The following is a 26,967-nucleotide window of genomic DNA, read 5'->3' on the forward strand; positions in this document are numbered from 1 at the left end:
ACCAATAATGTGCACAAATAAGAGTCCTTAAAAGAGCCTTGGACTGAGTTTGTCATTGCAGAGTTCAATGGTGGAGGGCTATCAGTGTCCCTGAACATGGTGCTGCAAGTCTTGTGGCACCTCTACCTCTTTCCTGAGAAGAGCATGTGCTGGATGGTGTGGGATTTTGATGAGTGATGGATATAGATGCCTTGGACATGGGGAACAGTTTTCAAATTGATGAGACAGCTTTCACTTTGGACACTCTGATGACAAAATTCAAGGAGTATTTTGTTCCAAGTAAAAACGTCACGTTCGAGAGGTTCAGGTTTTTCTCCTGTGGCCAGAAACAAGGTATGAGCTTTGAATAATATTTAGCCAAGTTTCACACACTGAGTAAGTCCTGTGAATTTGGAGATTTGAAAAACTCACTCATTAGGGACAGAAAGCTTGCGGAATCCCAGATAATGGACAGAGAAAGACTGTTGCGTGATAAGGATACAACTCTGGAAAAGGCTGTGAACATGTGTAGGGCAACAGAGACCACACAAGCACAAGCTAAGGAGGTGCACAAGATAGAGAAAAACAATGCATGCAATGAAAACAGAAGCAGAGCACCAGGAGTTTCTCAAAGCTACAGTAAAGCAGAGATAGGCTCAAACAGCAAATTCTGCAGGTGTTGAAGCAGATATATTCTAAAGATGTGTCCTGCCTATGGAAAGTCTTGCAATAAACATGGGAAGAAGAATCATTTTGTAAAGTGCTGCAAAGCAGGGGCAACCAAGGGAAAGGTACATACAGTGGATGAAGAAATGGAGGAATTTTTCATGGAGTCACTTCAGACTACTGCTGCTGGTAAAATGAATGAATCATTCAATTGAAACAGTGATTCCATTTAAGCTCAACACTGCAGCCCAGGTGAATCTGTTATCTATGGTGATTACATGATCTTCACTGTAAAGAGCAAGATTTATCCAGTAAAATTAAAAGTTACAGGTTACACTGGAGAGAACATTCCAGTAAAAGGAGGCTGTATGGTGTCCTTCACACAAAGGGCAACATCTAAAGTCACAGCTACTGATTGTAGAAAAGAGAGTACAGTCAATATTAGGTCTGAGTGCATGTGAAGAGCTCGATCTGGTGAAGAGAATTTTCACAGTGGCTTCACAGACCAAAGATGAGCACACAAAACTCATGGAAGAGTTTGCAGATGTCTTTGAGGGGCTTAGATTCACATCGATGACACGGAGGCTTCTGTTGTCCATACATGCAGGAAAGTTCCATTTCCTCTTAGTGACAAACATAAACAAGAAATAGCACAATTGGAATGGATGAAAATCATCCAGAAAATTGAAGAGACTACAGATTAGGTCAGCTTACTGGTCAACATGCAAAAGAAAATGGACCATTGCATATATGTCTGGACCAAATAAATCTCAATAAAGCCATCAAGAGAGAACAACTTAAATGCTGACATGGGAGGAAATCCTGTCCAGGTTTGCAGGTGCGAAGTAGTTTAGCAAGTTTGATACATCATCAGGGTTTTGGCAGATGAAGCTCAATGAGGCAAGTTCAAGACTATGCACTTTCAATACTCCACAACGAACACACCGCTTTCTTTGGCTACAGTGTGTGATCCTGTCCGCACCAGAAATCTATCATAAAACCTTCCACGTGATCTTTGAAAGACCATGATAGGTGACATCATTGTATGGGGGTCCATCAGGAATGAACATGATATGTGACTAAGGCAAGTAATTGACATGGCATGGAATGACAATCTGAAATTAAATAAAGAGAAATGTGAGTTTGGCATAAAGACACTGATCTTCACAGGTGATATCATATCTGAACGGGGAGTGAAGCCTGATCCAAGAAAGACGTCAGCCATTGAGAATATTGTGAGGCCCCAAAACAAAGGGGAAGGGAGATGTTTTTTTGGGGATGTTGACTACCTGGCTAAGTTCATCCCTCTACTATTAACTGTGTCAGCACCAATTAGGATGCTCAACCAGAAAAATGAGTGGATCTGATTGCACAATCAGGAAGAGTGCTTCCAGGACTCAAAAAAGTCCTAACAGAAGAGCCTATACTAAAATTTTATGATATAGATAGTCACACCAGGATCTCGGTGGATGCATCCCATCATGGCCTTGGAGTAGTTCTACTGCAGCAGCATGAGGACACATGGCAACCTGTAGCCTATTCATCAAGGGCTTTAACAAGAGTAGAACCCAACTATGCACAGATAAAGAGTCTCTTGCCAGCTCTTGTGCATGCAAAAGGTTCCATCAATACTTTTATGGACAAGGTCTTAATGTGGAGACAAATCATAAACCATTGGTCTCAATTGTGTCCTAACCACTGAATGAGTGTCCCATGAGAAAACAGGGCATGTTGATAAGGCTACAGAAATATAATATGTAAATGATCTACACACCAGGAAAATATATGTTTGCAGCTGATGCACTGTCTCGAGCAGTTGATGAAAAAGAAAAGAACGACCAAGAGGTTTATGTGGAGATACAGGCCTATGTTGACATGATAGGAACATAGGAACATAGGAAGTAGGAACAGGAGTAGGCCAAAAATGGCCCATCGAGGCTGATCCGCCATTCAATACGATCATGGCTGATCTAATTTATGACCTAACTCCACCTACCTGCCTTCTCCCCCTATCCCCTAATTCCTCTATCATGTAAAAAATTATCTAACCAAATTTTAAATATGTTTAATGAGGCAGCCTCAACCACTTCCCTGGTTAGAGAATTCCAAACATTCACTACTCTCTGGGGAAAAACTATTTTTCCTCATCTCTGTCCTAAATCGACTCCCCCGAAACTTGAGACTGTGTCCTCTCGTTTTAGTTTCCCCGGCCAGCTCAAAAACCCTTCCTACATCTATCCTATCCATACCCTTCATAATCCTATATGTTTCTATAAGATCTCCTCTCATTCTTCTGAACTCGAGTGAATACAATCCTAGAAGATTTAATCTTTCATCATAAGTCAACCCCTTCATCCCAGGAATCAACCTAGTAAACCTCCTCTGGACCGTCTCCAAAGCCAGTATATCTTCCCTCAAATATGGAGACCAGAACTGGACACAGTACTCCAGGTGCGGTCTCACCAGTACCTTATATAGTTGCAACATTACCTCCCTACTCCTGAATTCAATTCCTCTAGCGATGAAGGCCAACATTCCATTTGCCTTCTTAATAACCTGCTGCACCTGCAACCTAACTTTTTGCGATTCATGCACAAGCACTCCAGAGTCCCTCTGCACAACAGCATGCTGTAGTTTTTCACCCTTTAAATAATATTCAGCTCTTTTATTTTTCTTGCCAAAGTGGATAACCTCATACTTACTAACACTGTACTCCATCTGCCAGACCTTTGCCCACTCATCCAGCTTAATTGTATCCCTCTGCAGACTCTCCACATCCTCATTACAATTTGCTCTTCCACTCAATTTGGTGTCATCCGCAAACTTGGCTACACCACATTTTGTCCCCTCCTCCAAGTCATCAATGTAAATGATGAACAGTTGTGGGCCTAACACTGACCCCTGCGGCACCCCACTTACGACTCTCTGCCAACCTGAAAAACCCCCATTTATCCCGACTCTCTGCCTCCTGTCAGACAACCAATTTTCAATCCAGGCCAATATACTACCCTGGACTCCACTTTCCTGTAAGTTACTGATAGGTCTCTTGTGTGGCAGCTTATCAAACACTTTCTGGAAATCCAAATATACAACATCAACCTGTTCCCCTCTATCCACCGCACCCATTATATCCTCAAAGAATCCTAACAAGATTGTCAAACAAGATCTTCCCTTTCTAAAACCATGCTGCGTCTGCCTGATTGAACCCTTACGTTCCAAAAGTTTCACTATTTCATCTTTAATGACGGCTTCAAGCATTTTTTCAACTACAGACGTCAAGCTAATCGACTATAACTTCTGCCATTTCCTTCAGAACCCTTGGATGCATATCATCAGGATCAGGTGATTTGTCTGGCTTTCGTCCCATTAGTTTCTCCATCACTACTTCCTTTGTAACAACTATTTTATCAAGGCCCTCCCCAACATTCACATCCTTAACTCTGCTCTTGGGCATGCTGGATGTGTCTTCCACCGTGAAGACTGACACAAAATATTTGTTTAATGCCTTGGTCATTTCCTCATTTTTTGCTACCAGTTTTCCTTTCTTATCCTCCAAGGGTCCTATGTTAAACTCTGGCCTCCCTCTTCCGTTTTATATATTTATAAAATTTTTTGCTTTCGGTTTTTATATTTTGTACCAATTTACCTTCATAATCATTTTTCCCATTTCTTATTACCCGCTTTGTAACCCCTTGTTGTCTCTTAAAGTTATCCCAATCTTCCAGTTTCCCACTGCTCTTTGCAGCTTTGTACACTTGCGCCTTCAATTTTATACTCTCCTTTATTTCCTTTGTTAACCACGGTTGATTTTTCCCTCCCTTGCTGCCCTTTTTCCTGACCGGAATATATTTTTGTTGACCATTACAAAATATTTCTTTGAAAATCTTCCACTGTTCCTCAACTGTTTCATCAATTAACCTGTGCTCCCAGTCCACTCTGCCCAATTCCTCCCTCATCCTATAGTAGTCACCCCTGTTTAAGCATAATATATCAGTTTTAGATCTAACTATTTCCCCTTCAATCTGAATGAGAAATTCAATCATACTATGATCGCTATTTCCCAGATGGTCTCTGACTATTACATCATTTACTCTACCTATCTCATTGCACAACACTAGATCCAGGAGAGCATTTTCTCTTGTTGGTTCCTTAACATGTTGCTCAAGAAAGCTATCGCGGATGCATTCTATGAAGTCCTCTTCCAGACTCCCACGACCAACTTGATTTTCCCAATCTATGTGGAAGTTAAAGTCCCCCATGACTACTGCCATATCATTATTACATGCCTCACTTATCTGTCTATTTATTTCCTGTGCCAATAAACTATTGTTATTTGGTGGGCGATAGATAACACCCACCAATAATTTTTTCCCTTTGTTATTCTTTATCTCTACCCAAATGAACTCAACATTATGCTTTTTAGATCTTATATCATCCCTCATTACTGCCTGGAGCTCATCTTTGATTAAGAGTGCAACTCCACCTCCCTTACCATCCTGTCTATCTCTTTGCACCACCTGATACCCTTGAAAGTTTAATTCCCATTTAGGGTCACCTTGTAGCCATGTTTCCGTGATGGCTACCAACTCATTGGCATGGGTACCGATTTGCGCCTCAAGTTCACTAACCTTATTTCTAATACTGCGGGCATTCAGATAAAGTGCCCTTATGCTCTTTGTCCTTTTAATATCTAGTGACTTCTGTAACCTTTTCTTTTGATTTTTCTGCCCACTACTTTTCTTTGTAATTTTCTTAACACTATCATTGACCCGAAAACTCATTGCACCATCTGATTTTTTACTTTCTCCTCCCAACATTACTTTTCCTTTTTTACTTTTCCTGGCCATTATTTTATCTTCCCTACCCTTTTCCCTATCACTCTGGTTCCCATACCCCTGCCAAATTAGTTTAAACCTTGCCCCACTGCTGTACCAATTATCACTTTATTTCCAGTATCCCAGGATGGAACAGAGCAAATCAGGAAAGCAACAAAGACAAGTGAAACAATGAAAGAGCTCAAAGATACTACACAGAAAGGATAGCTGGCAGCTAAGAATGACTGTCCAATGAATATTTGGGTTTATTGGGCATGCAGATTCTCCTGTCCAATTGTTGGTGGGTGAACACATCCGTACCAACCATCCAATGAATAAAAATCTGTCGACACCTAAAGGAGTACACAAGGTCAAACAGGCTAAAGTGGAAGAGAAAGTAAAACAGGAACAGGATTATGATAAGACTGTGAAAAGCCTATCAGTCCTGAAGCCTGGAGTTCAAGTGCAAATTCGAAATCACAATTCTGGCACATGGTCCATGCGAGGATATGTGCAAGAGGAAATAGATCTACATTGCTATGTTATCCAGACAGAGGGAGGGACACCTCTGAGAAGAAACTGTGTGAATCTATGACCACAAGCTCCAAGCCATCATCGTGGCCTGTCACACAAAAGGAGCTGGCACATGTAGAAAAGGAACATGTTCAGAGTTCACAGAAAGATACAATTACTAACGTAGAAAATGCAAGCCATACACCAGTGGAAACACACATCAGACCAAAAAGGACTGCTAAACCACCTCAGAGACTGATAGAAAGCTGCTGATTGGAAAGAGACTGGTGATAGAATGTACTCTTGTTATGTAGACGTAGTATTTGTGTGTGGTTTTTTTTAAAAGGTAAAAGATGTATTATTATGAATGTCTAATAAAGAACTACATCGGCAGCATGGTTGGCATAGCGGTTAGCATGTCTTTTCAGCGCTAACAATCGGGACTAGACCGGGGTTCAAGTCTCATGCTATCTGAAAGGAATTTATACATTCTCCCCACGTCTGCATGGGTTTTCTCTGGAGGCTCTTGTTTCCTTCCACTATTCAAAATGTACCAGGGGTGTAGGTTAATGGGCTGTAAATTGGGCGGCACAGACTCGTGGGCTGAAATGGCCAGTTACCACGCTGTGTGCTTAAATTTACATTTCCCAGTAGAAAATGTGCATGGTTTGCACAGGAACAAATAGTAGTCTACCACAGAAATCGAGGGCATTGTTGGTTCAAGCAGTTCGAAAATAAAATTGTCTAAGCGTTAAAACCACGCAATGTTGTTGTTCTTGAAGGAATGAACATAATACGTATTGGTCAAGAAAATGTCTATCTGTGATCCACACTGTTTATGGGACAGTGGTCTGATCACACATTGGTCTGATTCATAAATGACTTTTCTGGTATTAATACTGAATGAGCAAAAATGTATTCCAATTTAATATTAGAAAGACTAAAGCCATTATTGTGTCCCCTGGCAAACAGTTCAAATAATTCAAGGAATGTCATCGAGTCCCTTGACTTATACAAGTTTGGTTCTGTAAACTTTTCTGCCAGGTACTTTTTTTTGCAAGATGGATTACACCTGTGAATTTTCAGGAGTCATTTACTGGAACTGGTCCTCCCAGTATAGACAGGGCAAAAACACTGGGAAATTGTTTCACTGAGCACTTTATCTCTGTTCGCTGCAGCAAGGGCTTTTCTGTGGTGTACCATTTTAATTCCACATACCCTTGTCAAACTGACGTGTCGGTTCCTGGCCTCGTGTACTGACAAATTGACAACACCTGCAGAATGGAGGAACAACATCATATATTCTTTCCCAGCAGTCTCCAACCAGGTAGCATTAACATCGACTTCCAATTTCTGTTCACACCTCTCTCTCTCTCTCTCTCTCTCTCCACCCCTATTAGAGAACTATAATTTCTAGCCTATTCCTCCATCACAGCTTTGTTTTATTCCACCCTCTCACCTATATCCACCTGCTACCCGTTAGCCTGTGTTCTTCCCTATTCTCCTCCCAATACACCTCCTTCACCTTTTTATATGGGCATCTGCCTGATTTTCAGCACTCCTGAAACTTTCCATGGATGCTGAATGACCTGCTGAATTTCTTCCTCACTTTAGTGTACTGCACTAGACCAGAATCTGCAGATTTTCTTGTTTACTTGAACATTTTCTATTGTATTTAGTTGCTAGTAAATACTTTCCTAACCTGTGCAATTCTTGAATATAGACTGCCCCAGGTAAGATGTATTTTTTTTTAAACTGATATCCTGAAATCAAATTTTCCCCAAGTCTGAAAATACACAAAAATTATTTGATGTGATGACTGTACCTTAACAGTATTGGAATGAAGGCATCAAAGGGTCACAACACTAAAAAGATAGAACAATTACTGGAGAGACAACTAGCTCCAACATTAATAAACATATAAGCATTTACAGCACAGAAGCAAGCCTGTTCGGCCCTTAGAGTCCATGTTGCACAATTTCTCCCACCTAGTCCCACCTAGCCTGCATTTGGCCCATAACCCTCCATACCTCTTCCGTCTATATACTTATCAAACTTTTCCTTAAATTTTAGCCAATTTTCTACCGCCTCTGCGGGAAGTTCATTCCATACCCCACCATCCTCTGCATGAAGAAAATCCCCCTCGTGTTTCCCTTAAACATTTCCCCTTTTACTCTCTATCCAGGCCCTCTTGTTTGAATCTCCCCCATCCTCAATGAAAAAATTATATCCACATTGACACTCCAGGGAATAATGTTCCAGCCTGCTCAACCTTTCCTGAAACCCCGGCAACATTCTTGTAAACCTCCTCTGCACACTTTGTTCCGTTTATATCTTTCCTGTAATTTGGTGAACAAAACTGAACACAATATTTCCAAATTTGGCCTCACCAATGCCTTATACAATTTCAACATAACATCCCAACTCTTGAATTCAATACTCTGATTTATGAAAGCCAACATACTAAATGCCTTCTTCACCACCCTATCCACATGTGATTTAACATTCAGGGAATTATGTACCATGACTCCTAAATCCCTTGGTTCCACTCTACCCCTCAATTGTCTACCATTTAACATGTATGACTTGTTTTGATTAATCCAACCAGAATGTAGCATCTCACATTTACCAGTATTAAACTCCATCTGCCATCTTTCATCCCACTCTTCTAACTGGGTCCTATATCACCCTATAAGGTTTGAAAATCTTCCTCACTGTCCACAACACCACCAACCTTTGTATCATCTGCAAATTTACTAATCCAATTTGCCACCCTATCATCTAGATCATATATATAGAAAAAAAAAAAATATATATATTTCTCAACATGATTATCCAACTGCACGAAAACCAACAAGGTCGGGTCAGATACAGCAATGAGCTCTCTGAACCCTTCTCCATTAACAATGGCGTGAAGCAAGGCTGTGTTCTCGCACCAACCCTCTTTTCAATCTTCTTCAGCATGATGCTGAACCAAGCCATGAAAGACCCCAACAATGAAGACGCTGTTTACATCCGGTACCGCACGGATGGCAGTCTCTTCAATCTGAGGCGCCTGCAAGCTCACACCAAGACACAAGAGAAACTTGTGCGTGAACTACTCTTTGCAGACGATGCCGCTTTAGTTGCCCATTCAGAGCCAGCTCTTCAGCGCTTGACGTCCTGCTTTGCGGAAACTGCCAAAATGTTTGGCCTGGAAGTCAGCCTGAAGAAAACTGAGGTCCTCCATCAGCCAGCTCCCCACCATGATTACCAGCCCCCCCACATCTCCATCGGGCACACAAAACTCAAAACGGTCAACCAGTTTACCTATCTCGGCTGCACCATTTCATCGGATGCAAGGATCGACAATGAGATAGACAACAGACTCGCCAAGGCAAATAGCGCCTTTGGAAGACTACACAAAAGAGTCTGGAAAAACAACCAACTGAGAAACCTCACAAAGATAAGCGTATACAGAGCCATTGTCATACCCACACTCCTGTTCGGCTCCGAATCATGGGTCCTCTACCGGCACCACCTACGGCTCCTAGAACGCTTCCACCAGCGTTGTCTCCGCTCCATCCTCAACATCCATTGGAGCGCTTTCATCCCTAACGTCGAAGTACTCGAGATGGCAGAGGTCGACAGCATCGAGTCCACGCTGCTGAAGATCCAGCTGCGCTGGATGGGTCACGTCTCCAGAATGGAGGACCATCGCCTTCCCAAGATCGTGTTATATGGCGAGCTCTCCACTGGCCACCGTGACAGAGGTGCACCAAAGAAAAGGTACAAGGACTGCCTAAAGAAATCTCTTGGTGCCTGCCACATTGACCACCGCCAGTGGGCTGATAACGCCTCAAACCGTGCATCTTGGCGCCTCACAGTTTGGCGGGCAGCAACCTCCTTTGAAGAAGACCACAGAGCCCACCTCACTGACAAAAGGCAAAGGAGGAAAAACCCAACACCCAACCCCAACCAACCAATTTTCCCCTGCAACCGCTGCAACCGTGTCTGCCTGTCCCGCATCGGACTTGTCAGCCACAAACGAGCCTGCAGCTGACGTGGACTTTTTACCCCCTCCATAAATCTTCATCCGCGAAGCCAAGCCAAAGACAAAAAACATATATGATATAATATATATATAAAACAGCAGTGGACCCAATACCCATCCCTGAGGCACTCAACTAGTCACCGGCCTCCAATTTGACAAACAATTTTCCACCACTCCTCTCTGGCATCTCTCATCCAACCATTGTTGAATCCATTTCACTACTTCATCATTCATACCTAATTTTTCCACCTTTCTTACTAACCTCTTATGGAGAACCTTGTCAAAAGCCTTACTAAAGTCCAAATAGACAACATCCACAGCTTTCCTCTCATCAACCTTTTTAGTAACCTCCTCGAAAAACTCTAAGATTTGTTAAACATAATCTGCCCCCTACAAAACCCCGCTGACTACTCAGAATCAATCCCTGTCCTTCCAAATAGTTGTGTATATACCATCTTTAAGAATACTTTCCATTAATTTAGCCACCACTGATGTCAGACTTACAGGCTTATAATTACCAGGTTTACTTTTAGATCCTTTTTTGAACAGTGGAACAACATGAGCCACACTCCAGTCCTCTGGTACCTTCCCCGTGGCCAGTGATATTTTAAATATTTCCATTAATGCTCCCACTGTTTGTACGCTAACCTTCCTCTGGGTCCTAGGGAATATTTTGACAGGACTCAGAGATTTTTAATATATCCAAAACTACCTCCATGTTCCTGTTTGATTGTAGCTTCCTTAACATGACACATGTCTCTTGACTAAATTTATGATCCTGCTCATGATCCAAGGTTCTCATACTTCTCCATCTTTTCCATCCTTCACATTGGAACATGCCAGTCCTGAACTCTAATTAGTTGGTCCTTAAAGAACTCCAGATGTCAATTGTTGGCTTTCCTGAGAACAGCTGCTCCCAATTAACACACATTAGCTCCTATCCAATTGGATCATACTTTGCCCTCCCCAAAATTTAGTATCAGTCCACAAGGATCAAGCTTAACCTTGTCCATAACTATTTTAAACACTAAGGAAAGAGTGATCTCTATTTCCAAAATATTCCCCCACTGAATTTATGATCACCTGGCTGGACTTATTTGCTAATACAAGATGTAGTGTGACCCCCCCCCCCTTCCTGATTGGGAAATCAACATGCTGCTTTTAAAAATATTCTTATAATTGGAAAAATGAAATTGATTTGGGATTGCAGATATGGCATCTAAAATTGAGATCATGTATTCCTTTGGAAAAAATAACATATAATTTATGTGATAATGATCTCGTCCTTTGGAAAGTGTAGAGCCCTTATTGGATTATATGGGTTTGAAATGTTGAAATCCCTGGGGCTCGTTGTGGTGGCATTCTTCTGATCCATGGTGCTTGAGTGTGTTTTTGATGGTTATAATCACCTGCTTTCTTCTTTCTTTCTTTCTTCAGGGTTTTTTTGGGGTGGGAGGAGGGTGGGTTGTAGGGGGTGGTGGGAGTTTGGGGGGGGCGGTTTAATTGTATTTCCCATTTAAAATTTTAAATAAAGTATTCAAAAAATAAATGTTCTTGGACACATTTAACAAATTTTCCCCCATCTAAACATCTGGCACTAATGTCATCTCAGTCAATATTGGGTAAATTATAATCTCCCACTATGACAACCCTGTTGTTTTTGCACCTTTCCATAATCTGTCTACATATCTGTTGTTCTATCTGCTGTTGGCTATTAGTAGGCCTATGATATTGCCCTATTGGACTGATTGCACCATTCTGATCGCACCCATCTCTATTCACACTGCCTCAGTTGCTGAGCCCACCATTAGGACCTCTTTGAGGGTAGCTGTGTCACTCACCCTGATTAGCCATGCTATGGGTCCATATTTTTTAGCTTCTCCTCTATTCCATCTAAAACACCAAAAGCCAGGAACATTGAGCTGTCGTTCCTGTCCTTCTTGCAGCCTTTTTTCCAAAGTGGCCACAATGTCATAATATCACCTACTAATCCAGGATCTAAGTTTATCTGCCTTAGAGTACTCCTTACATTAAAAAAAATGCACTTTTACCCCCCCTTGCTGTGACAATCTCCCTTCCTTTCTTCCCTTTTAGACTTGCTAGCCTGAGAATCTGCCATCTCCATAACTTCTCCACTTGTTCTGCTGCTCCTCAGGTTCCCAATCCCCAGCAAACATTCCTATAAGGATATTGGTCACACTCCAGTTCAGATGGAATTACCTTAGGAGGATTCTGTACTGTTTCCTTCTCCCTTTCCACTTCCCAATGATTATTCAACTGTCCATAGCCTGTGTCTTAGGTGTGACCACATCACTATAATTGCAATCTATACTTGTTTTGCTTTTCAGGTGATCCTGAGTTCATCTAACTGCAGCTCCAATTCCTGAATATATTCTTTGAGGAGCTGCAGCTGGATGCATTTTCTGTGAGTGCCGTCCGTGAAGCCAAGCCAAAGAAAGTAAGAAAGAAGAAAAGTCCCAAGGGACATTAGAAATCACCCTGATGTTCCACATTTTGCAAATGGCCTGGGACAAGTTATTATGTGAAATGTACCACATAAATCAAAATTATTGTTGTTGTTCCTAATAAATTTGATACATTCCAGAACTTCTTGAAAAGCAAATACAAATATTGCCATGTCCTTGATCAATGAAGAGGAAAGTTCTTACATTGATGGACAGAAAGTATGCTTCAAATATATCTCTCTTCTGCATGCTTTGAGTAGGCTGGTCTGGATGAACAGTCTCTCTAACTGCTGCAAAGTTTAAAAAAAAAATCCAGATGAAGGCCCAACGTTTTGACAGAAATTTAGACCTTAAAATAATAAAACAAAATCTTTGGCCACTACTTCATCCAAAGAATGAATTAATAAGAAAATCTGATTAATTAACTCTCTGCCCTGGTGTTACCATCTGTAATTTTCATGTGGCGTGTAATCAGAGACAGACTCAAATCAGCAAATTGATTCCAAGGTTTGTGGAACTTGGCATTAAGAAGTTTCAATGTTTAAGTAATATTATTAATTTTGCATTAACTACCTACAAAATAAGTTCTCCACTCAATAGAAACAAATATTTATTGTTTCATGCAGTGAAGTCTATCTTTTTGGTGAGCAAAAGCAGAGCTGGATGACAGGGACAAATATTCTCTAAAACCTGTAGTTATGGGACTTGTAATCAGTTTCAAAATTGCAGATGTTTCTGTATGAAGTAACACCTTGCATTAATTACAACAACTACTGTTTAACGTGACATATATTTTATTTTGAAATTATATCCTATTTTGAAACAAGTGGTGATTCAGAGATTTCAATTAGTAAATACTCAAGACAATAGTGAATTATTGTCCCCAGGGCTTAAAAATACCTAATTTCCACAATCAGATGATAAGAGCTGGGGAACTGGATCCTTTATTTCCCTTTTTACATGCACAGAATTTGCATAAAACAAATTAAATGAAATTAGAACATGCTACTACTATTCATTTCCAAATATAATTATGCCCATAGGCCAGGGCACTCTATGTTCAATTTATCATAATGCAGATGACATTTTTGCAGCATCTTTAATCAATATGTTATTAATTTGGGTCATGACTATTCAAAGTGGAGAAGGAACATTTGGGATGATACTCTGTGTCCTCTCTTTGGGATCTCACAACCACCTTGCACACTACACAGAAGAAGTGAGCCACATCACAAACTATCTAATCAACAGACACATCTTGCTTTCTATGTGGAAAACACTATTATTCCCATACTGGCTTCATTGGCCATGTCAGAACCTAAAAAAAAAACTGGACCGGAAGCAAGTCATCCTTGATCCTGAGGGAGTGCCTAAGAAGAGGGCTTCAATAGTGGTGTAATCCATTTCCTCCCTTACAAGTGTAGATTGGAGCTTTTGTGTGCTGCAAATAAGTTCTCTATTCAAAGGTTCTCCAGGACATTTGTGAATTGCACTTGACCCCAGGATTTGCAGATTTTCTTGTTTAACTTCATCCCAATTTTGATGCCTTCTCTACAGTATCTGCTAGCCTCAGTTTTTAATGTTCCAGGATGTTTGAAATCTCCTCTCTGTTTGTTCCATTAATGAATTTTGCTTTTTTATACATTTATTCTCCAGATCAGAGCAACATAGTGCGATCACTGTTTAATTGATTGCCCAACATCAGAGTGGTGTGAGTCAACTGTAATACAAGACTTGATTGGTGAAGAAGATGACAAATGAGGGGAAGTGATACTGATGACTCACACAGAAAGGCTCCATTTCCCACCTCATTCAAGGCAGTGGTTCTGTGGTGCCATGGGGGGAGAATACCATCAAGAACTGACATCCTTCCTGGTGATAAGAGGGAGTTATAGATTCATCTCCCATCTAGATCTGAGCCACACTAGTTAACCAAGGAGGTCTGCAAATGATGGGGCCAGGTGCAATACACAAATATTTGAAGAGGTGGTATTGCACTGAGCCTTTTCCTTTTCGGTCCATGATTCTGCGTGCAAACTTTTGCAGCTTTAACAACTTTCAAACATTTCTGGGAGGGAACAACACTTAGACACAGTGTGTGTTAAGCACACAAAATGAGTGAAATCCAATTTCTAAACACATATTTCTCAGGTTGATAATGATGATAAACTGCAAAAAAAATGCCTGTGAATGTTGAATGAGGTTGTTTAATAGTTTACTTGTGCGGCAATCACTTCGGAGACTGCTTGTGAGCACAGCTTGACCTAATAAATGCATGGTGCTCTGCTGGATCACAAATATTGTATTTGAGCACCTGCCACCTCAAATATTGCAAAACATGTTACAGAATAGGTCTTGTGCTCAGAAATAAATAGATCTATCTGGTCTGTGTCCAGGACATGGATGGGAGGTGATGGGAGCAAGAAATTTGATGCATCTTAGGTAAATTATTGGAAGGTTTCTCAGAGATCAGATATACAACTAAAACACAGAAGTCTACAGACACTGTGGTTGACGTAAAAACACAATGCTGAAGAAACTCAGCTGGCCAAATGGTGTAATTTATATAGCAAAGATACATAACTAACATTTCGGGTTTGAGCCCTTCATCAAGGCATGAAAAAATGTGGGCAGGACACTGAACCAAATGGTGGGGGAGGAGGAGGAGCATGGTCCCAAATGCAGGAGGTAATATTGGATAGCCAAGGACTAATTAGGCATAGTCAATATGACTTATGTGTGGTATGTCGTATTTAATCAATCTTGTAGAGATTTTCGAGGAGGTTACCAAGAAAGTTGATGAAGGAAGGGCTGTTGAAGTTGTCTACATGGATATTAGTAAGACTTTTGAGAAGGTCCCACAAGGGAGGTTAGTCACGAAGGTTCAGATGCTTGGTATTCATGGTGTGGTAGTAAACTGTATTCAACATTGGCTAAATGGGAGAAGCCAGAGAGTGGTAGTGGAAGATTGTTTCTCAGATTGGAGGACTGTGACTAGTGGTGTGCCTTAGGGATTAATCCTTTTGGAAGGATAATGAAAAATAGGACATACATAAGTAAATAGTAGGGGACTGAGAAGTGTGGTAAAACAGAGGGATCTAGGAAGAGGTGGTTGTTGACTTCAGGATGGCCAAGGGGACCATGGTCCATTGACCATTAACAGCTTGACCGCTGAGGTCATCAAGAGCATCAAGTTCCTTGAAGTGCACTTGGCGTAGAATTTGACCTGGTCCCTTAACATCAGCTCCATAGCCAAGAAAGCCCAGTAGCGCCTTTACTTCCTGCAAAGGCTGAGGAAAGTTCATCACCCTCCATCCTCACTACATTTTACAGCGGATGTATTGAGAGTATCCTGTGCAACTGCATCACCACCTGGTTTTGAAGCTGTACCTCTGTGGACTGCAAGACACTGTAGAGATAGTGTTCAGTGGAAAAAATCATTGGGTGCTCTCTTCCTACCATGAAGGGAATCTACAACACTTGATGCAGGCAAAAGGCAATAAACATTGTGAAGGACTCTACAAACCCCTCATGTAAATGTTCTTCCTTTTGCCATCTGGTAAGAGGTACCATAGCACTCGGGCCCTTACGTCCAGATTGGGTAACTTTTTTTTCCCCCAAACCATCAGGGTTCTGAATTCCCAGAAAATATGTGGATAGTGTAATGTAGACATTTACTGTATACATCTGAATATTTTAATATTTTGAAGTGTTTAACTTCTATTCTAACTTATATTTATGAAAATATGCTCTGTGGTTCTGGAGAAATACTATTTCATCTTTACTATGTGAGACTGATATGAATGATAAATAAAGGTGACGACTTACACAGATACATAATTCCCTGAAAGTGGCATCACAGGCAGATATGGCTGTAGAGAGAGCTTTTAGCATATTGGCCTTCATGAATTAAAGTATTATAGAGGAGTTGTGATGTTATGGTAATATTGTACAAGATATTGGTGAGGCCAAATTTGGAGTATTGTGTGCAGATTTGGTCACCTAACTAAAGGAAAGATATCAATATGATTGAAAGAGTGTAGAGGAGATTTACAAGAATGTTACTGGGACTTGAACCTAATTGTAGGGAATGGTTAAACAGGATAGGATTTATTCCTTGGAGCATAGAAGAATGAGTAGAGATTTGATAGAGGTATACAATATTTTGAGGCATATATATAGAGTAAATTCAAATAGGGTTTTTCCCACTGAGATTAGGGAATGATACAAGTTAAGGGTGAAATGGGAAAACTTCAGGGGGAATATAAGGGGGAACTTCTTCACACAGAATGAGGTGGGAGTGTGGAATGAGCTGCCTGCTGAAGTGGTGAATATGGACTCAATTTTAATATTTAAGAAGAATTTGAACATGTACTTCAATAGGAGGTGTATAGAGGGCTATGGATTGGGTGCAAATCAGTGGGAGTAAGCAGAATATTAGTTCAACACAGATTAGAAGGGCCAAAGGGCCTGTTTCTGTGCTGTAATGTTCCTTGGTTCTATGGCAAATTTGAGTAATACACAGGGGAGATTGGGATTTTCTAAGGATTGGATTAGGGTTGCTAAGGTGAAGGTAACCTGAGAAATATGTGTTGAAGGTGAGATTTAGAGTTAAAACTCTAAGTCCTCAGATGTGACCTGACAAATCTAAGTAGCAATAGAACATGGCATATATGAAGTGTGAAGGTGACCATGGACTAAATTCAGAGAAGTGGCATCCAGGCAAGGTGTCATGTCATTGAATGTCACCGCATGTGTCTTGTTGCATCTGTAGGTCAATATGTGAGATATATCAAAGAAGAAAAATCATGAACTTCAAAGAACTCATGATCACCGCAATTTTTGTCTGTAATTTTTATGAATTTAAATTGAATTGTGTAGGGACCAAAAAAGTGGCAAAATTTCCATTTGCCTGGATTGGAATTTTTTTTCTGGGATGCATTATTTTTACATGCTGTATAAAGGAATTTTGTCTAAAACAAGTTGAATAAATATTGCTAGATCTAAGGAAAGGATAAAACAAGAAAGTCTTCAGATGCTTTATTCAAGTGCACTACACAAATGTGCTGGAAAAGCTCAGCAGGTCATGCGGCATCCATTGGAAGTAAAGGTTAACCAAAGTTTCAGGCCTGGACTCTCACTAATTCAAGAAATCTTTTGCAGCTGTACTTTTTAAGTGTGTTGTATGTTAGTACTAAAAAATAGATTTTTTTTGCCTCCAAAATTCAACAACATGTTAATAAGTGGAATTGATTTTGGAAGCTGAGAAAAGCACATAACCACAAGACAGGCTTTAAGCAATATGCAGCTGAATGCTGTGGCAGAGGTACTTTCATCAAAATTAACAATGCAATGTATTTCCAAACTGAGAGCAAATGAAACAATGTAATCGGATGGACAGATTTTTATAATAGTTTTATTGACATACTTGACATGGACACTTAACCTCATTTAATGCATCCTGGTTGTTTGTTTGCGTGATTGTTTATCACATTAACAGATGTGATGGAAAACTGGGGGAAATCATACTGGTGACAAGGGTTTACCTGAACTTGTACCATTTTCACAGGGCTGATGTTTGTGACAATATAATGCTGCTTTCCAAGTAGCAGGATGGCTGCCTAGCAACCAGATTAAGCAGTAAGCCTTTGAAATAAACTAAAATTGCACTGCATCATCTTTTTGGCATGATTCTGAAGAACCTCCTTCCACTGCCATGATGTTCAGACTGTCAACAATACGTTTTTAAAGCAAGGAACAATTTTCTTCATTATCCTCATCTCTCCGGTCCCAATTATTATTGAGGATGTTAATAATAATAATTAGTACTTGTTACCTACATTTGTTCTGGTGCATTTTGTTATCCAGGACTATTGACAACCCTCAATCGTCCACATGAAACACAGGGTATATCAGTACCAGGCTGGTGTCTCTCCAGACTATAATCTAGATGAAAGCCTAAACCAGATCTTGATAGAATGATGGATCAGCATTGGACACCGAGAGATATTTAATGGGAGGGAAATAGTCAGAAAAGAGCGGAAGATGGGAAAATAGTAAGCCATATAGAACCAAAACAGTGAAATTAAATTTGAATATTGATTATATTTCAGTCAGATTAAGGAAAAATGCACCACTATGCAAGAAAACAAAAGAGAATGTGAGGGCTGGATAGGGGTTCACCCAATCAAAAGTTCCCAGTCTCTTCCTCTCCACTACTGAAAGATCCTTTTGCACCAAACGTTCTTTTCCTATGAATTATAAACAGATAAAATGATTTAGTTGTGTAATTGCATCTTGTTTCTAACTTTTTCACATGTCCCATATTTTAGGACCCCAGGTATTGGTTGGGAAAACAATGCTTAAAAATGATTATTTTTTCCTTTGGAATGAATGAGTGATATTACCAATGGAAAAAAGTTTAGATATGCTTTTGAGTTATCACACTGATAGAAATTATCAGGATAGGGGTCTCAAGTTACAAAACTGGTTCAGGCTTCATTTAGTTCAGGAAGAATTAAAGCCAAACAATAATGGCTTCTCGGAGCATTTTTAAAAAATTGATTGACAATAAAACTGCCTACATATACTCAATATAGAAAAGTGTGCTCCCACTGTGGATGAGAAGTTATTTGAAAATTTATCTAAAATGCCACTGGTTGAAAAGGGTTAAACTAATTGCCCCCCAAAAAATCAGAAAACAAGAACAGCAGGTGCTGAAAACCTGAAACAAAAAAACATAATGCCCAAAACACACAGCAGGTCAGGGAACATCTGCAGTGAAAGGAACAGAGTTAACATTTCATGTCAAAGTCCCTTCGCGAGAACTAGCCTCTAAGTGTGACCAGCTGTAAGCGTCTCCTGTGTCAATTGTATCTTGAAAACTGACAGTTGGATTGACTTTGGCTCCAGAGTGGAGGCAATGAATGTTGAAGTGTGACAAGCTGCAGTTCAGTGGAGGCATTGTTGAATGTAGGGTGTAGATGGACAATGGGGAACATAACTAAAGGTTTTGGAGTGATAAACATATGAACATAGGAATTAGGAGCAGGAGAAAAGGACACGAAGGCCTATTCTGCCATTTAATAAAGAGATGGCTGATTTGATGCACGACAAGGATTTCTTGGTTTTGATTTACCTCATTTTGTCTGCATCAATTTGTTTCATTTGAACTCTGCTGCTTGGCAGAAAGATAAATTAAAGATTTAATGGCTGTTGTGTAATGCTTCTTTCAAAGATGTTCTGAACTGTAAACAATGCAATAATATGAAAACAGAAATCCTACTACACTAGTGTTATAAATATTGAATAAATCCTGATATTTTAAATTGAGTAGATTGATCACTCTGTTGAAGTACTGTCAAAAAAATGCAACATAAATATATGAGGTATACATGAAATAAAAATCAGAGCATTATTTCTGGCAATATATTTCTTTGGTCTTACTAAATTTAAAAGTCAGGTTTGGGCATGTGATAAGCAGCAATAGTTACAAAAGAGATTTCCTATCAGGATTAATCTTTTCAGATCAGATTTCTTTTCAAAATATAGATAAATCTTTGAAATGGAAGTGACTAAAGTTACACGGAATCCCCTTTTGATGATGGATGAACAAAAAAAGTCATTGAATTACTAGATGCACTTGTAGTGGCCTTTCACCCCTCCCCCCCACCCCTGCCCAACCATCATTTCACATAGTCCAGCTGCTCTTGCATGGAATTGATCTGTGAAGGCTATAGTTAAAAAAGAGGAAAAGGAGACTGTCCACTTTCTCATATGGCTTCAAATCAAATCTAAGTACCCATTGTTTTCACATATGATATCTAAATACATTAAAAAAAATCCAACAAAGTATTGTTGAGTCAAAACAAATGCACCAGCTGGGTAGATCTATCAAATATAGGCAAAAAAAGCAACAGACACTTTTAATAAGCTGAGTGAATGCAGTTTGTTGAACATAAAAAGCAGGGCCCAATGCACATTAAAATGGCTCCAATTTTCTGTGAAAAAAAGTCCCATCTGAACAACTCTGACCACAGTTAATCACACTAAAAGCTACTGGTGCTTAATTTGATTTACCAATATAACATGCAAATAGGGTGATTAACTGGAGTGAGAGGCTGAGTTGGAGCCTTTTTTTAAACCATCAAATAAAATACGAACAGACAGTAAACTGGCAGCACAAGAAAGTTTAAGCATATTCGTTTGATTAGTGCTACAAAAATTTAATTAGACAGCCTAATTACTTGACAAATTGCTCTGCACTATAGAAGAGGGAAAGCTTTTTATTCTTGTAAAAACCCCCATGTGGATCCTAGCAAGCGCACTCTGCCAATATGTAAAAAGCATAATTAAATAAATGGGAAATGGCACAACAGTCCCTAACAATGGCAAATGAAATAATGTGTGTAATTAGCAAGGACACACAGCTAGCTCCATATGTTCTATTCTGCTCGTACTTTTTTTTGGCTATCACATTTGGTATATCCAACACATTACTGTGGCCGTGATTATGCAATTTCAGAATTTTATGTTATGTGTTAATTATTTTAAACTCCATGCCAAGATGTGAACATACTTAAAAGAACTCAACACAAGTGCACAACCCACCATATGTATTTATACATCATTAGACAAGTAATGCTGAAGGGGACTCATTTTGACATTGAGCAATGAAGAAAAACAATATATTCCTCAATTCACTGACTAACAAATGGGAAAAGATGTAGAATAGGCAACTGAATCAAATGATCCATATTAGAATTAAATTGTATCAAAATTTATCAACTTTTTATTTACGTTAACTTTACATGATTTTTGAACCTACTGTAGCTGCGCGCTACTTGAAAGAAGACAGACACATGTTGTATAGTCAGGTTAAGCTCTGAGTTTTATTAGGGCTCAGGCCCAACTTTTATACCTGCACTGTTCCTGCCATGGCCCCCCTTGGCTGACGTCACAATATGCATAACAAAAGCGGGTTTCCTGCAAACGGGTATTTTCCTGCATGACAATGCCCTTGTTTCCCGTGCACTGTCCCTGTCTGTTGGCTGCGCAGCCAGGCCAGTGCCATTTTGGGGTTGCTGGTCTTTAAGCTGCCCTGGCTGTTCACCCACCGGTTCGCTTGTTGGGGCCAGTGCCACTGCACTGGCTGCTGGCCTTTGGTTGTGCTTGCCGCCGGAAGCACCGGCTTGATCACCGCCGCAATGGGCCACCACAATACCTACAATTTTTTTCCATTGCATGTTCTTTACAATAGTCAAGGGGCTCAATTTCCAATTTGCTGTGTTCATATCAAGTTGACTTTACACAATGTAAGATGCACAAAATGTTCATTGATGCCATCCAAAATAAATGCCTTTTCCTTCTCTTTTTTTTCCTTTCCTGAAAAATACCAGTCTTTAAACTTTAATGGGTGAAGTGCAAAATGAACATCCAGTTCACTGTTATCAAACATCTCTTGGATTTAGACCACTTTCCAGCATTTCTTGTGATTGGCAAATAATTTAACCATAGTAGCATCACAGTTTATCCCTATCTGAATTTTCCAGCATGGGTTAGTGGAAGGAGAAGGCCATGCTGATTTTGTGTTTCCTACCCACCCCCACCTTATTTCATTTAATCCAAATGTATTGCCAAGCAAGATCAGTTAGCTTTGCAAACTAAGAAGCAAGATGAGACCATATTTTGTGCATAACATTTTAATGTATGATATATGTTCTAATTTAAACAAGGGAACTTGGAACCTATTTATTTATCTGGTTGTGGTTGTGCTGGCTGAAATGCATCCACTTGTTCCCCTACTCCCTAACCCCACCCCCACCCTTACCATTCCAATCACACCTCTCTAGAAAATAAACAACAATTACAAGGACCCATAAAAAAGTCTGTTCGATTTTTTTAAAACTTGTGATGTTCACCAGATGGCTCACTGAACTTATAAACTGATTAGCTGAGCCTTGCATGTCAGGATAGTGGCAGACCTGTTGAGGCACCTGGTCTCCACCAGGGTTTAGATTGGGAGAACTGGTTAGGAGTTTCAGTCCTGTGCTCTATGAAACAATCCTGCAGAAAGAGTATTTTTGTGGCTACTTGGGAAGGATAATAAGAAGTTCAACTCTAAAGCTCTACATTGTGAGGTGGTCTTCAAATCCTTTCTAAGGTGAAGAACAGAAGCAAACTACTTCACATGCTGGAGATATGAAGGAAAAACAAACATTGTGGGACAGCACAGTGATGCAACTGGCATAATTGCTGACTCACAGCTCTAGCCACTTAGGTAATTCTGACCTCTGGGGTTGTCTGTGTGAAGTTTGCATGTTCTCCTTGTCATTGGTTCCCCTTATCCTCACATTTCACTCCATTAGATTCGACATCCAGCATGCCACTTTTCATTTTTATCAGCTACAACTGGACCGTACCACCACCATTATCTACTCCGTTCTGCCTTCTGCAGGGATCGCTCCCTTTCCCCACCCAACTCTGTGACCCTCAGTATTTCCCACTGCAGACATAGGAGGGGCTAAACTTGCTCTTTCACCTCCTCCTCACCACCATTCAGGGAGCTAAACAGCCCTTACTGGTGAGGTAAAGGTTCACATGCACCTCTTCCGACATCATCTACTTCATTTGGTTCTCCTGATGTGGTCTCCTCTCCATCCATGAGATCAAGTTCAGGTGTAGGAATCGTTTTACAGAACAGGTGTGCTCTGTCCACAATTGGCATCCTCAGCTCCTATTTGCATGCCAGTTCAACTCTCCATCCTTTCCCCTCACTGACCTGTCCAACCTTGACTTTCTCCACTGCCAGTGTAAGGCTAATGGAAACTAGAGGAAACAACAACTTATATTTCACCTGGACAGCCTACAGCCCAATGGATTGAAAATTGAATTTTCCAATTTTATGCAATGAGTCCTCCCTCTCCTCTACCAAACTATTTATTTTCTTTCCCTTTCAACACCCCTCCCCTCCTAGGTACAATGTATTGAATAGGTTCCTTTTGTATGTTAAATTATCTCTGAGTTGAAAACAAAATTGAACAACCATCCTCATTATATCATTTTACAAGACAATAATAAGGACCAAGAATCTTTTCTGATTTGTTTGAGTCTTGAGCTTATGCATGATTGGATTGGATCTATTGTGAACTTTGGCTTGGCTTCGCGGACGAAGATTTATGGAGGGGGTAAAAAGTCCACATCAGCTGCAGGCTCGTTTGTGGCTGACCAGTCCGATGTGGGACAGGCAGACACGATTGCAGCGGTTGCAAGGGAAAATTGGTTGGTTGGGGTTGGGTGTTGGGTTTTTCCTCCTTTGCCTTTTGTCAGTGAGGTGGGCTCTGCGGTCTTCTTCAAAGGAGGCTGCTGCCCGCCAAACTGTGAGGCGCCAAGATGCACGGTTTGAGGCGTTATCAGCCCACTGGCGGTGGTCAATGTGGCAGGCACCAAGAGATTTCTTTAGGCAGTCCTTGTACCTTTTCTTTGGTGCACCTCTGTCACGGTGGCCAGTGGAGAGCTCGCCATATAATACGATCTTGGGAAGGCGATGGTCCTCCATTCTGGAGACGTGACCCATCCAGCGCAGCTGGATCTTCAGCAGCGTGGACTATGATACAAACCACTCAGCTGAGATCAACTAATTCAGATGAGACTGAGAACACTGCTGCATTTACATACCTAGTTTCTGACTATCCACTAAAACTGGTTTTGAAACTGCACCCCCCCCCCCCCCCCCCAACTCACATTTCACCTTAAGCAATCTCTAAGCTATAGGTGCTCTGTGATTAGTAAGGGATGGCTTAAGGTGGTATGGGGGTGGAAAGAAAAAGGTTGAAAACTACTGTTTTGATCGTCCCTAATTGACTTGTTATGTGCACGGTTTCATAACTGCAAAGAAAATGGGTCAATGACAATTTTTCTCAAGCAACATATTTCAGTAGCCATTGGGTCAAGAGCAGTGATTCTCCACCTTCCCTTCCCACTCACATTGCACCTTAAGCCATCCCTTACTAATCACAAAGCAATGATAACTTAGGCATTGCTTAAGGTGGAATGTGAGTTTAGAGGGGCAGTTAGAAAACCACTGCACAAAGATAATTAGACAAGAAATCCTGAGGCTGGTTCATTAAAGTGGCACTTTTTTTGAAGTGATTTCTTTATAAATCATGAAAATACCACAATGAAATTATAAATTTTATGACTGTGATTTAATGTGCATAGCTAAAGCTGCTGGTTACAATTAACCCTAAGGAAAATTATATTTTTTTTAATTTACAGCACTTGAGCTGCACTGCACTTCTATTCCTTAATTACAATTGAAAGCTGACATTTAATATTCCATTAAAATAAGGACTCAAATTCACTACTGAATATAAGGTTTGACCCAAACTAAATCTAAATTCACTTGCAAGTTACAGTTTTGAAAACTAGATGTTTTTATCTGTACACATCTTAAATGTTCTGGGAAAAAATTTTAAGAAACATAAAAAAAAATCCACACAATTCTCATTTAAAGAATTCATGTTGATCTAATTCATACTGCTAATTTAATGGAAGTTCTTATGTATAAACTGGGTAATACTGCTATCAGAATTGAGATATTTAATTTGAATGTGGTGAATGTCAATCAATTAATGTTACTAGAAATAACTTCTGTTCTTGGATACATTCAAAAGCATCCATTATGACTAATGAATAAATATTATGTCTCAAATCATACATGAGAAGCATGTTCATTATGTTCAGCAGGTACAAACATTGGTTGCACATGCCAGGAACATGCAGAAAGGACAGTCTGCAATGTCAATTTTTACACAATACCAAATGCTTGTGCCAAGTTGCATGTCAGCAATATTCCTGACACCATGTGAGAAGCATGCATGAGATATCCTCAGATACTAGCCATAGACCCCTCCTCACCAATCACTTCTCCCCATTCAATCCTGTCCCATCTTGTCACTGACAAACCACCAGACATTGTGACTCTTGTGATTCATGAAGAACATAAAAGGCAATAGCAGGGCAAAGGCTAATCAATCCCTCAGGGTTTCTCTGCTATTTAACGAACTCATGGTGATCAAATCTTGGTCTCAATCTTCTGCACTCTCCCAACACTGCTTAATGTTGTAGGCTTCCTTTTGGTGCAAAGAACCATTGACTGTAGCACCATCTCTGGGAAGGATATATGAGACTCCTGAGATGAGGAGGAAATGCAAGGGTTTTCGAGCCTGGAATTTAAGATGGTATGCAACTGTTCCCAAGAATTCATGATGATTAATGTCTGTTATTTGGGGAGGATGGTAAGAACTATCTTGACCTGACAATTATCCTGAAACTCTCTGTTGAAACCTTAATTTTTGAACTGCTGCCCAAGGCCAAATTGAAACCCAGGGAACATAAATTTAGTAAATTAAGCAAATTCTGGAATTTAAGAAAATCCTCGGATCGATCACTGTGCCCTAAATATCACTGGATCGACATGAAAAATGCCAGTGACACCTCCACCCTATGAATGATCAAAAGTGGAGAGCACAAATAACTTCCCTTGACATTCAATGGTATTACCATTGCTAAATCCATTGTCAACCAAGACTAATAATCAAAGTGAACTAATCACCTGTGGGCAGTGGAAGCCAGAGGCTGAATACTCTGGAGTTATTGATTAAGTTCTTGATTCTGCAAAGTCTTTGCATTATTTTCAAGATATAAATATGTGGAATATAATGGAATATCCTTCATTGACATAAATAAATGCAGCTCCAACAACCAGGACAAATCAATCTCTTTGGTGGGCACCTTGTCCAATAAGTGAACATATGGACTTCATAACAAGACTCAGCTCCACTATGTACTGCTATGTAATCCATGTACTGCTGCAACTCAACAACATCTCTCAAACCTACAACCTCTATCTGGGTCATACCAAGTTCTATCTTTATAGAGGAGCAGCAGGTGGATGTAAAATGTTATGTGACAACAGGTGGACCTTTCCAGTAGTTCATTGCTTGGAACCTCCTTATAGGCAGTGCAGGATTCAAACCCCAGTCCAATCCAAATCACGGATGCTGTAAAGGTGTTGTGCTAACCGTTACGCCAACCATGCTGTCCTATTCATGTGCAACTCTTTCAACCTGGCATGTTACATTTGTCTCTTGCAAGGATCCTTTCTCTCCTTCAGCAAGGTGAATTGTCATCCAGGTATGTGTTTCGCAGAGTGCCTGTGCTCTGGCCACATTGGCCGTCTTCTGCTTTTGGTTGCATATCATTTCAACTCCTCTTCCCATTCCTTCACTGACCTGTCTGCTCTGATCTTTATTTATTGCCATGGAGAAGCCAAACTCAAGCTAGAAAACAAAATCCACATCCACTTTATAGCCTACAACCTAATGGATTTCCCAATGTCAGGTAACCCATGGCCCTTTAAACTTATGACTGTGTGGCTTGTTACGATAATAACACCATCTACAAATTTTCTGATGATACCACGGTAGTGAGTTGT

At 40.3% G+C, this 26,967-nt stretch overlaps 1 long non-coding RNA gene across 2 annotated transcripts in view; it reads left to right on the plus strand.

The window, feature by feature from the left end:
* The window catches only part of LOC138756141 (uncharacterized), a 28,182-nt gene extending 8,399 nt beyond the window's left edge, over nucleotides 1-19,783 (plus strand). Inside the window, exons 3-4 of one of the 2 annotated variants that reach the window (XR_011352795.1) lie at nucleotides 12,354-12,463; nucleotides 14,127-19,783. This is a non-coding gene — a long non-coding RNA (uncharacterized lncRNA). Of the gene's footprint in view, nucleotides 1-12,353; nucleotides 12,792-14,126 lie in introns of those variants that run through there. The other variant, XR_011352794.1, reaches the window with a different exon arrangement.
* The last annotated feature ends 7,184 nt before the right edge of the window (nucleotides 19,784-26,967 follow it).

The sequence above is a fragment of the Narcine bancroftii genome, chromosome 3, assembly GCF_036971445.1.
Source record: "Narcine bancroftii isolate sNarBan1 chromosome 3, sNarBan1.hap1, whole genome shotgun sequence".
NCBI classification, from domain to species: Eukaryota; Metazoa; Chordata; class Chondrichthyes; order Torpediniformes; family Narcinidae; genus Narcine; species Narcine bancroftii.